This window comes from Lissotriton vulgaris, chromosome 1_1 (assembly GCF_964263255.1).
Source record: "Lissotriton vulgaris chromosome 1_1, aLisVul1.2, whole genome shotgun sequence".
NCBI lineage: Eukaryota > Metazoa > Chordata > Amphibia > Caudata > Salamandridae > Lissotriton > Lissotriton vulgaris.
In genome coordinates, this window is record NC_141685.1 from 2,095,612,302 (window position 1) to 2,095,625,734 (window position 13,433).

General features: G+C 42.2%; 1 protein-coding gene across 1 annotated transcript in view; it reads right to left on the reverse strand.

The window, feature by feature from the left end:
- Window positions 1–711: 711 nt before the first annotated feature.
- Window positions 712–13,433, reverse strand: part of LOC147751648 (potassium voltage-gated channel subfamily A member 5-like) — a 487,740-nt gene continuing 475,018 nt past the window's right edge. The window contains exon 3 of the mRNA XM_086921249.1: window positions 712–1,564. The gene's annotated coding sequence lies outside the window, so the exon portion shown is untranslated. The remainder of the gene's footprint in view (window positions 1,565–13,433) is intronic.

Below are 13,433 nucleotides of genomic sequence, written 5' to 3' on the forward strand. Positions count from 1 at the left end.
GGTAGGTGGATTGTCAGTGCACCCTGGCCTATCAACAACGTTTTCACCTTTCCTGTGGACTTTTCGCTGGATTTCCGGAGATATCCCCTCCTACAACGCCTTTATCGCTGGAATTTTATCACCCTGGAGAAACGCGTTGTTAATGTGCTAACCAGGCGATATATTCCACTGATAGCCAGCGATAATCAAAAAAGCGCTAAGCACTTTTTACAATATTTATCGCCTTCTGTTGTTGATATACCCCTTAGTTTGCATAGTGGATAAGGGGGGAAACTGTATGGTAAGCGAGTCAAAGTATGGTGTGATGCAATGCTGTGATACTTGTGTGAAGCAGGGTCATGGGGAATGCATGGAATATAGACTGTAGAGTGTGTGTGTAGGTTCAATGGCAATAATCCATGCTGGACAGTTAAATGACGGGGCTGGATATAGGTGGAGCTGGTAGCGTCGGGATGAGCTGTTCTGCTTGCATTTCTGTTGCTCCTTCTGCCTTGTTAAGAAAAAAGTATGTGTTGTGTTTTGTTTTCATCTCTGTTTTTTATCCTTGGTAGTATGTAGCCATTAATTACAAATACATTTCTATTTAATAAATCATTACACTGAATGATTTAAAATCACTAAGGTAATTGCTAACTTTCTATACACATAAAGCACGACCATGTTACAATCAAGTGCGACATGCCTAAATGTTCAAAATGAAATGTGCAACTCTGTTGTGAAAACTCTTCTTTATTTCGAGAATGACATGGTAAAGGAATGATCTAAATCAATTTGAACCAACCAAAAGGAAATATGCCATTGACATTTTATACAATTATCAACAAAAGTTTGTAATAAATAAATAAGTAAATACAAGGAACGCTGTGATATTACCATCACAATAAATTACATATTTCCAGAAGTATAACTTTCACACCAAAAGAAGAATGCCAAAAAAATGAAGTGTTATGTCTCCTTGCAATTAAATATTTTAAGAATTCGGGCTTCACTGACCAGGCCGGTCAGACTGTGAGGGTGGATGTAGGTACTTAGTGACGTGACCTGCTCCATCAGCCGTGTTTCTACCCCTAGAGGGCGGTAGATCACACAAAGTGCTTAGCGCATCTTCCCTGTACGGGAAGAAAGTTTTCACGTGCCTGTGTTCAAATGCTTCAAAATTAAGTCAACTATAATTTTTTACATGGTTTTCATTAACAAATATAACAGTGTGCTTATAAAATCGACCTCCACCTATGTTACAGTCCCGCCCACTTTCTTTTATGTTTACAAAAAAACGCGTTATTAACTATCACGGTCTACCCGCCACTAACAAACCTCGTTGAAATTCGGTGTGTCGAATAACGAGTGATGAAAATAAGACAGACGAGCGGCCCGCTTTTTTGTGTTTTTTCAAAGATGAAATCACGCTCAAATAACAGTACAAAATGAGGAATGTCACTGTCAATGGAAGAAATCCTAGCAACTGATACTGCGAAGGCTGGAAGGCAATCGAGCCGCTGCACAGTAGAGACAGCACTGATGCGCCACCTTCACGCCATGATGGATAGCTGGGAATCTTCACCACCTGAAACAGAGCAGAGGAAGTCGAATTAGTTCATATTGTACAGAGCAGAGCATCAATAACGCAGCGAGTCATTGCAGCAGCATGGATCTGAGGCAGGGAATGTCACAATGCATCATCTGTCTCTTGCTGTCATTTATCCTCGGGTTTTTTAACATTTTTATTAATAGGTTTTCCACTGGTCGGCAATGCCATGGGCGAGGCCATCATCCCTTTTTTGCATCCCCCCTCCCTCCCTACCAACAATATGCAAAGGTCTGCCTCGTTTTATTTAGGGCATCGTTCTGTATCTGCTTTCCTAATATGTCAGTTGCACCCCATTGACAAAAGTGCAGTCACTGAAGTAAGGCTTTAAAGTAGGTCTTCTGCAGTTGGACACATTACACACGAAAAAAAACGCGGTATGTGCTTAGTGAATTTCACAAACATAAATGCTGGGGGCCTCATTTATGAAAAGTCATGCATCGCTGCGTGAAAACAGCGATGCGTCACTTTTCACTGCACCCTCCTTGCGACACCAATGATGCGTCATATTTACAGTATGACGCATCATGGCGTAAGGAGTTACAGATACGTCGGTATTTCTGACGTTTCTGTATGGTGCAAAAGTGACGCATTGCTGGAGTGTGTCACAAAAGTGACCCAACTCCAGCAAAGTGTCCTTTCACATGGGGCAAGCCCCATGTGAAAGGGCCTGCGCCAGTCTTACGCCTGCTGTGAGGCAGGCGTAAGAAATTGACGCATTTGTGTCCTAGAAGTGGCGCAGTGAAATCTTATAGATTTCACTGCGTCATTTCCATGACACTTTCTTGCGTCAAAACGCCCCCCTTGCATACATTATACCTGGCGCAGGTATAATGTGACGCAGTGGTTTACAAAGTGACGCATCTACCTAGATGCGTCACTTCGTAAATATGGCGCAACAAAGTGCATTTTTTACGCCAATGGTGCGTCACAAAAAGTGACGAACCGGCAGGGTAAAAGTGACGCACTGCCTCATAAATGAGACCCCTGATGTACATGTGCAGATGGTCACACATGTGTGGATTGCCCCATTTGTTTCTTTGGGCAAATGTCGGCATACCCATGAGAATTGTCTGCCTCTTTGGTAGCAACTCCTTGATTACAGATGATTTAGAGCCATATGTACAGAATTTAGGGATTGCAATTTCCTAATTGCGAATACCAAAATATTAATAAGGTAGGTCGCAGTTTGTGACCCATTTGGCCCTGCAGGCGTGATGGCCTGCTGTGGTCAGCAGACCACCATTTCTGCGATTTCTTTTTATTAAAGCATTATTTTTCTGAATGGCAGCTCTTTTCAAAAATTAAAATAAAACATTTACATTTCATATGTTAAGAGTAGGCAGTAGTCCTCCTACTCTTTAGAAATATTAGTTTCAAAATTGACATAGGGGAAGAGGTCCCGTAGAGACCCCTTCCCATTTGCGAATGTTTACTACCACCTTTGAAGTGTCTGTAAAAATTAAATGTTTTGCTGCCATAATTCAGTCAGAAAAAAATCATACGTAGCACTGTAAGTCAGTATATGGAAGAAACACCCTCAAGATGCCCCTTCCAAATACTGAATCGCTAAACAAAAATTGAGATTCGGGAACATATTATGACTCATAATTTGTGTTTTATACAAATGAAAAGGCATTTTTGCACATGACGCTTGACCTTGAACAGAGCAAGTGAACACACTTGGATCTTAGACTCACGGTCAAATAAAAATGAAACCAGAAATGACTAGTTTACAACTGTGTGTGGTTTTTCTTCATTACCAAAATAAGTTATACAAATGTTTACATCTGTGGAACAAAACATTGCAATGATGAACCATTTAAGTGAGAATTTTGAGCTCAGCCATTAATTTATGCTTCAAAGAATGCAGAGGCAAAACTCATACAAATTACTTAGGGGACTTGATGTAAAATAAAGAGATGTACACTACATCCATCACGCTAAATATGTTCAACTCATTTTCAGTCAGAGACGAGCATATTTCTTAGATTTGTGCAAACAGCCCATATTTGATCTGATGTTGGTGGACTTAATTTGCCTTCTTCTAGGGCTGTTTATTTAATTTACTTGCCATCCCACTAAAATAGTTATTCTGACAACTTCTTAGAAGTGCTACCAGAAATCTCCTTCGTAATGTATTTGTCCTGAAGGTGTCCTCTCATATTGATTATAGCAGTGGACAAAAGGTCGACCAATGGTATTTTGGGCAATGAATCGATGTATTCCCAGTAGTTAGACCATCTGCTAACGTGAAAGAAGTACTTTCTTGCTTTAAAGCTGTGCACATTCCGCCAAAGCTCTGCTATTTGTTGCTCACTGCCATATTCACTTTTACCTGACACTTTTCTAGCAGCTGTTTATTAAAATTAGACGGTATAAATATATAATAAATGTAAAGAACTCTGATAGTGTACAACACTTTGTGTGATTTATTTGTTAAAGTTGAGCACCGAAGACCGTTTTATGCAGAGAGAAATTATTAAATGCTTTACACAAATAAAGGAACAAATGAGCCATTGCCTCTTTTAGGATGTGATTACCCTAGTTCTTACATAATACTCGGTTGCCCTAATTCACTTCCACAAACCAATTACAGTTTCCCCAAAGAAACTACAAATGTTACTTTTTTTGTGGGTCTCCTACCCTGTTAGATTGCTAAATTGCGTGTATTGATTCTATTTTTCACAGGATAATCATGAAGTTTTATTTCTCTCAAAATGTTCAGGCTGAATTCTCAGCTGACACCCACACTAGTTTTACTGTGTAGACTATTCTTTGTAAACCACACATCCCACTCTATAAAGAGGTCACTTGCTGATTTCAAAGTAGAGGTTTAGACAAGCAAAGTCTAAGGACTCCATTGCCAAATGAATTTCAAATAGATTCCCTTTGATTTATACCTATGTTTAGATTAACGATGTGAGTTTGGCTAAGGGGAAACAATATTCAGTAAAAGGTGGATTGAACTTCCTTGCCATCATGATTGAACCTGAAACCTTCTGGTGCTTGTGTACCTTAGTAAGACATTTGCAATGGTTCCTCTCTCTAAACATGGATACAAGCAGCAGTAGGAACGCCACACCTCTGCTCCTCTGTGTGTACCATCATTATTTACAAGGTGTGCTGGGTTACATGCAAATTGAGGACATTCACATGAAAGAAGATGCTCCTAATATTGACATTTCATGGAGCAGGAGATAGAGGGATTCTTCTGTTGAAACATCCTGCAAGAGAACCTTGATATCCCATTTGAGTCAGTCTGGTCAAAGATTACAACAGCACCGCAGAGCTAAGAGGCAACTACATTGAAGACTTCTGAAGTCCAGGTAAGGACTAAGGCTCTTTTTGCTATGCAAGGCATACAAGGCAGCCTACCTAAGAAATTATAATGTCATGACTATATGAGTAGAACTGTATGAACAGTACTGTTTATGCTCTTCAGTAGCGGGAGTGGGAGGAGGTCTGGTCCGACTGTAATAGTGAGTCACATCTAGGCGAGGCTCCAGTTCGATCTCCCTACGAGACCATTAATCCTGCCAATTCATGAAGGTTGTCCACTATCACATGCAGTGTACCCGCTTGGAAGGCATCAGCCTCTGTTGGACCAAGAAACTTATTCAGGCCCCAGATTAAAGGGGATAACACCACTAGGCTGCCGAGCATTCAAGATGGCGCCCATAGCGGGAGAGGATCACACAGCAGGATTGAATCCACTCTGCAATCAGGACTGGATAGCTTCTGTAGAAGCCCTCACAGATAGGTGATGGACCCAGCTGATACCCAAGTGGCACTTTGCCTTCTATGTCCTTGAGTCTTGGTATTTCCAACTGGCACAGCATCTAAGATCCCTACCGACACCCCCGAGAATGTCCGGGGAACATGCATTGGAAGCTGCATTGAGCGGAGGGTGTTCAACATTCAAACCTGAAGCAGTGGCATAAAATATTACATCAGGCATGTGGGACACGGGAAGCACTTCCAAATGTCCCTTCTTTGATCAACGCTAGCGCACACTGGCAGAATGATAAAGCCAAAATCCAGCAGCAAGTGTGTTCCCAGACCTTCGGCTGAAGGGAGTAAAGACAGTACAGACCTGTTTAAAACAATTGAGCCAGTGTTGGAATGATTTAGTCCTATATGTCGTACATGATGCTAAAAACGCTTTTGAGATTGACTCAGCAACTGCTACTTCTCGGGGAGGCCTGGGGGCTTTGCACAGAACCAACCCCTGCAGGCGGAAGAGACCCGCTTCCTCAAACCCTTGTTGTGCGCACCTAGATCAGCGTCATCCTTTACAGTCCATGAGGAGGTCGACTTACACTTTTTAGAGGATATATTGGCCTTAAAACCCCAATGCTCTGTCAGTCTATTTATAGAAAAGAAGAAACATACTTCATGTAGTCCAATATATCTGAATGCCTAGCTTTTGACCATGCTTTAAAAATACCTTGGTTGTCCTTTATCACAGGATCTCAATTGACTTTTTAAATTGCTGTTTGACTCTCCAGTCTTGATTAATACTTCTAGTGGCTCTTCCCTTGAGAAAAGTAAAATTAAGACCAATTTTTAAATATAGAAAGGTGCTCAGCATGCTTGAAAAAACTAGGAAGCATACCGGTGTTCCTATATATCATTCGGTTTGCTGGAGGGATACCAAGGGTATATGACCTTGGTGCTCAACACTCGGCATCGCTTTGTGTTAACCAGATTATGATTGGGCGTAACTCACCACCTTGTCCCTTCCCTGAAACGAAAAGCATCCACTTTACACCATACCCTGTCCTTGTAATTGTGTCAGACTAAAGCACAGGGCACTTCATTTTATTCTGCGGCATGTACGAGGGTTTGAGGAGCATTGATTTAAAACCAGGGGGCATATTATCAAGGGGGGTTATCTCCGCTTTTTTGGATTTAAAAGCCAAGAAAGCGGAGATAAAATTATCTCCCTATTACCTAGCTGTCGCTAACACCAGTTAGCGACAGCTAGTAGGAGATAGCGACCATCTTGGGCCCCACTTTGCATGTCAGTGATATTTATCACTAATGACATGCAAACTGGGCGTGCCAAGATGTTAGCGACTGGAAACAGTCGCTAACATCGCTATCTCCTACTACCAACTTTTGGAGATATTCGCGCTAAGCGCGAATATCTCCAAAAGCTAACTCCTGCCCTGAGCAGTTCTTAGCCGTGTTATCCAATGGGAGGTGGATAACATGGCTAAGAGCATTAGCTCGGTAATGCATGAATATCGCTGACTTTTCAGCGATATTCATGCATTGCGGCTGATTTTTATCGCATTTGCGATAAACCTTGGTAATACCAAGGTTTATCTGCGATAAAAATCGCTGCAGCTCAGGGGTAAATTTTTGTCTCTAACCAAGCAAAGGCGATAATTATCGCTATTGCTTGGTAATATGCCCCCAGATTTTCTGAAGGGTAATATCAGGGACTATATAAATGCTTTAAAACCTATATTTTCACTAGAGAACCCCTCTGGTTTGACTCGGACTGCACTTTACATATGGGGCGCTATACATTCTAGGAAAGTATTATACTATGATGTATTTTATGAGGGGGCATTAAGAAGTTGTTCTTGCTGTTTTGATATTGCTGTGCTTTTATTGATGATTACCGATGATGTGGACTCTATAAATGGGGCGCTATACATTTGAGGAAAGGCGATGTACTATAATGTACGGTACTCAGGTTCTTTTTAAGATTTATTACTGATTTTAATATGGTTATGTACTTATGAATGAATAGTGATTATATGTGTCATTTTAAGGCCTTTTTTGGGTCGAATAAAGATTTAAAGTAAGACTCCTCAGTTGTAGTAAAAGTGAATTTGCTGTGAACGGATCATAGAAAATTCTGGGAGAGTGTCACTGAAACCGAGTCATGCTGTCTGTTCTGAGTCCCACAGTAACGAAGGTTCTGGTCGAGGACCTGAAACAAATTGCTGAAGTATCTGCAACACAGAACAAAGGATGAGGCGAGGCGAGCAAGCCAGCATCACATCCTCATATTGGGGGTTATATTTTTCTCGATTATTCTGCCTCAGTGCAGTGATCAAGACGATTCCTATGGAAGTGAAACAACAACTATACAGGCACGAGATTCAATACAGTTTGCTCTTCCTAGCAAAACTGAGAGTCATTGTGAGAGAACCTTGCGTTTTCTTCCAACACCATAGCAGGCAGTTTTGGAGGTGGACTGTGGAAGGACCAGTGATGATAATGGTTACATTTGTGTAGCGAAGATTTACTGGGTTGAGGCTCAATAGTGAGTCCAATGACTGCTGGGACTCTCTCTAAGGCTCAGATTTACAAAGCCTTTGCAACATCTTGTTTAAGCCAGACAATATGCAAAGTCTACCAATGGGATTTACAATCCAACAGAAATGCACATGGCAGGCGCATGATAACGATATCTGAGGTGGTCAGATAGTTCCTTGACTAAAAATCTTCTCTCCTTACAAGCACAGGAAGACTATGGGGCCTGGAGGGGGGTGGGCTGGGAGAATACTGGCCACATCCTGTACTCCTTGGAGGGGGCAGAGTACAAGGAACCACGTACAGTACTACTTCCGCAACACATGCACTACTCACAGTCAAATTGACAACATTTTTGTTGTTTTTTCGTTAACATGTTACATTTATGAGGCAGTTCCAAATGCCTCAGTTAGAGAGACATAAAGAGAAAGGCTCACCATCCACCTTTTCACAATGAAATCGCATAAATAAATAAATAAATAAATAAATAAATAAGATTCACCAAGCATATGGACTGATGACTACAACTCTGTGCTATAAGTAGTTAAAGACAGGTTAATCCCACCCCATCAAGGGGCTCTCACTAGGGAGAAAGTTTCAGCCTGGGTATGCCTTTGTCAACTACTAGATGTAGGGAGGGACAAAACCCTTAGACTTTGGAGTGTTCCTTTTTCAATGCCCATGGGATACATACACAGCTTGAAATGTTTTGGTTGAAGTGGGAGCAGCACACACCTAGCCACAGAGAAGAACTAGGCCAAAACAGAGTTGGATCATAATCTGTTCTTAATGAGTGTTGAATGGGGCATACCGATCTGGTAGATACCTGGCGACACACTGGAAGATATGTGTTTTCACACAATCATACAGGAACACATAGACAATTATTTCAAAGAAAATGAGGGTATGATGCAAGATGAAAGTAAATGAATAGGATAACTTTAAGGTCTTTATTTGTGGAATGTGTTTTTTTCATTTCAAAGAATTTTATTATTATGAAAAAGCAAATGAAGATACACAATACAAGTGTCAGTGACACAATTGATATAGGATAAAACAATCAAAATAATTTGTGGAATGTGTTTTAAAACGACTAATGGAATAAAGCTCATGATGGTTTGGGAGTTCAAAGACATAGATTTGCATACTATTGCCTAGCCACAACTCAATTAAAAATTATTAAACACAAAGAAAAAGTATTGCACACTGGTGGAGAGACTTAAGTGGTGGAGGGATTTAAGCATAAGGGATACATGACTCAACAATATATTTCGGGCAACAAAAGGCGGTGGTTAGGGCCTGATGGATTTGATCAGAAACATCGCACTGCTAATGGTGCTACACACAGTAAGATATAAAACAGCGATTTGCCACTCATTATACTGAATTGTATGTGTTGCCCCTTCCTATAGACACAGGGACTGTGGTGAATTCTCTACATAGGATACAAATGACCTGCCTGACACGAGAGCAGGAAGACTTTTTAGAAACTCCATTAAACCCTACAGAAATTTGCAACTAAATAGATCTGCTGGCTTGGGTTAAAATGCCTGGAACTGACAGCATACCAATAAAGTTATATTCTACAAATAAACTGAAATTAGTTCTTAGATTATTGACCATGCATATGAAAGCTTTCGATAGAAGGGTCCTGCCTATGATCACAGCAGAAGCCATAATAGAAGTGTTGCCTAAATCCTCTAGGAATTCACTAGATGTGATATCCTACTGACAATTCTCTGTGTTAAATATTGTTGCAAAGTCATCCTTGCGCCCTGGACACGCCGATTTGCTTCTTGATGACTGGTAGTGGTGGTAACTGACTCTGACTGTCCCTGGGCTCTGACTAACCAGGCCAAGTCCACTGCTATGCTGAAAATGCATTTAGAATACAGTGAAAACACCTACACACACCAGGGTACACTATTGGTTAGGGTACACCTATGATTGGCATGATATCCCCTATATGGCCCGAGTACATAATAGGGCAGGGGGATCAAAACTACCTGTTAGATCTGGGGGTCTCTAGTTGGCAATGGTATTCACCTTTGTCCAAATAGGGACCCTTACTTCTAAGTCAGGATAAGGGGATTACACTCCTAAATATACCCTGTCCACCCCCTTGGTAGCTTGGCACAAGCAGACAGGCTTATCTCAGAGGCAGTGTGTTAAGCATTTGTGAATATACACAGTAATACAGTGAAAACACTACAGATGGACAAAACACAGATTTTATAAAAATAAGTATTCTTTATATAGACTTAACACAATACCACAAACGACAAAAATCTACAATACTACAGTTCAGATTGCTTTAAAGATGATAAAAACTACTTAGTTCAAGTTGATGATAAATGCGACAAAGTACCTGGATGAGTAACGCAAAGTAAACAAAAGGCTTGCAAAAGGGGAGATGCATTGATTCCGTGATCCCGGGGAAATGGCGCATCGTGCCTCAATGCTTGGGCAGAGTAGGGGATGCTTTGTGATCCTTACAGGTGTGGAGGTGATGCGAAGATTCTCGGCCTCCGGGACCATTGTGGCGAGCAAGATGGCGCCTTGATGCGATGCGACGATCCAGTTGCGATGCGAGAAGATGGCTCCCTTGATGCGACTATGCGATGGTGCTGCGATGATTATGCATAGGCGCCCAGAGAGACTTGCGACAACTCTGTACTTTGGAGCCGCAACAGGCACTGCAATACTCTTCTCCGGTGATGCAATGACGACTCTTTCGATGGTGTCATACTTCTCCGATGATGCGACAGCAGGCAGCTTTGATGAACACACGCTTCCAGGGCGATGCGACAATTTCACCTGCAGCGGCGTCACGCTTCTTCTCGATGCATCGCACTTCCTGCTCCCAGCAACACGCAAATGTCTGTGGATAGAATCCCCAGCAAGGGAATTCAGAGAGGAGCTGGAGATGAAGTCTTTTGTCGCTGAGACTTCAGCAGGAGCCAAGCACAGTTCAAGCCCTTGGAGAATATTCTGTAGATGATGAAAGTCTTTAAAAAGTTCCTTCTCCTTTCCTTGGTAATAAAGCAACCACTGCAGGCCAACCCAGAAAACAGCACACTGGTAGAGGGGCAGTCAAACTCCTGCAGCTTCCTTGGTTCTTCTCCTTAGCAAAAGGTTTCTCGTTCCATAAGTGATCTAATTTCTTGGGATCAGAGTCCCAATATTTATACCCCAAAAACCTTTGTTCTCTGAAGGCAGAGAGGCCTCTGCCTAGTCCAAACCAGTTCCTGAGCACATTGTTTATATGACTCTCTTCTTCTTTTCACTGTGCAGGGCAGAGTCATCAGACCTCCCACAGGAGGTGGAGCCGCACAGGGGAGGGAAGGCACAACTCTGGAGCACTTTGTTGACAAGATTCCTTCTCTCCTTTCACAGTGCAGGGCAGAGACATCAGACAAGCCACAGGAGGTGGAGCCAGCATTGTAGAGGGAAGGTCCAGCCCTATTCAGGTCCCAGGTACAAGTCCTCCCTCCCATCTAGATGCAGATCTCTCTATTTACCACCGGGCTGCACCAGCCTGTCTCCTGGAATCCCCCAGCCCTGTCACTCACAAACCCAGATAAGGAATACACAACCTAGCAGAGGCAGGCCTGGACAGTTAGACAAGAAATTACCTGCTTTCTAAAAGTGGTATTTTCAAACACAGAATATTAAAAACAACTTTACCAAAAGATGTGTCTTATCATTCTGAGTTTAGGCATACTAAATTCGAATTTCTACCATGCTCCCTGAGTCAATTAGGATTGTAAGAATGTAATAATCTCACTGCACATTCTAGCCTATGGAGAACAGGTAGCCTTGCAATAGTGAAAAACGAAAATGGCTGTAATTCACTATTAGAACATGCTACACACACCAGAGCATGTCCTACCTTATACTTGCAATGCACCATGCCATTGGGCCTGCCATAGGGGTGTCTAATATGAAGCAAAGGGAAGGTTTAGAGACTGGCAAGTGGGTGCACTTGCCAAGTCGACATGGCAGTGCTAGACTGCACACAGGCATTGCAATGGCAGTCCTGAGACACATTTTACAAGCTGCTTCTGTGGATGGCACAACCAGTGCTGCAAGCCCACCAGCAGCATTTGATTTACAAGCCCTGGCCACACATGGTGCACTCTACTAGGGGCTGAAAGGTAAATAAAATAACCCAATCATGGAATCACCAATTAGTACATCAATTTACCGTAGGGAACACTTGCACTGTGGCACTGAATAGCAGTGGCACAGTGCCAAAAGCATAAAACCAGCAAAAACATATCAAAACAGAGGAGGTAATCCGTCAAAATGGAAGGGAGACTCACAGCAATGATGCCAGGTCTAACATTACCTTTAAGTCCCTAGTATATAATAGGGCATGGCAGTTTAGAGACCAGCATCCCTTTCTGCACTTGCATGTATGCACTACTGGAGCCTGGGGCCAGTTTAATAGCAGCCCTATGTTGCAGGGCTGTTTTTAAAATGTATATTGTGCACAAACTCAACTTTGGTGTTTGGGGCACTTAGGAATTATTAAACTACAATATTCAGTACCTCCTGGGGCTACACTAGGTGGAGTCCCAATGGTGGGGGGTCAGGTATTTATAAAAAGGACCCTCATAAAATAGGTTTTATATGCCCTGGGTTTCGTGAAATTGCACTTTTCACTGCCCACGTTGTAGTAATGAGCTGTCAAAAGTCGAATTTTGTGCTAGGAGCACTGTGGAGTGGTGATCTGCAATATTTTGACATATTCAGAACCCCTGAAGTCCCCCCTATGTAATCCAGGGGTCGGGTCTTGTAGATATAAGCAGGGTCCTTATAAAAGATATTTTATAAGCCCTGGTGTTGGAAAATAAAAGAAATCACTTTCCCAGTCTTCTTCCACTTTGCTTGGCTCTCCAGAAATACTCTCAATGCAGGGGAATTGCGAGTATTGAACCTTGACCGTCTTCTCATCTCTAGGTACCTGAAGGAAGTGGTGAAGAGATGAAAGATAGTCTGCTGTTTCCTTCACCTCTCTCAGTTTTCTGCAGACCCAAGGGAGCTGGGGTATATGCCTGTGGCAGCCTGGCACCGCCACTTCCATCTTCTGCCCAGTTAGTAGTGGCTCTGTGCAGACCCGCAGCTGACAGGTTTTCTCTCTGTGGTGCCAGAGACTTCACAACAGCTACAGACAGCACAGTATCTCTGTGTTAGTTATTGAGCTTGGAAAGCAAGGCTTTGGGGTGTGGAAAATGAGGAATCCTCAGAGGATGATCATAGTGGGTGGCGGATGCCACTTATGTTTTTGAATAGTAAGCCAGAGTGCAAGTAGAGTGTTGCCAAGGGTGCTGGGTGAGAGGCAGATATTATATTTATATTTCCTAAAGTTGTTGTATTTCTATCTAGGACCCTAATTCGATATTCCCGATTCATGCCCTTATGTGGTTATAACAAATAGTTTCCTTATAAAGGCATAAGAATCATATCCATATTTAGTAATAGCCCAAACGCGTTCTTTAAACAAACCAAGCCTTCAGTAGCTCGGGAATTCCCCCTGCTTTCGTTTTGATTTGCACAAGAACTCCTG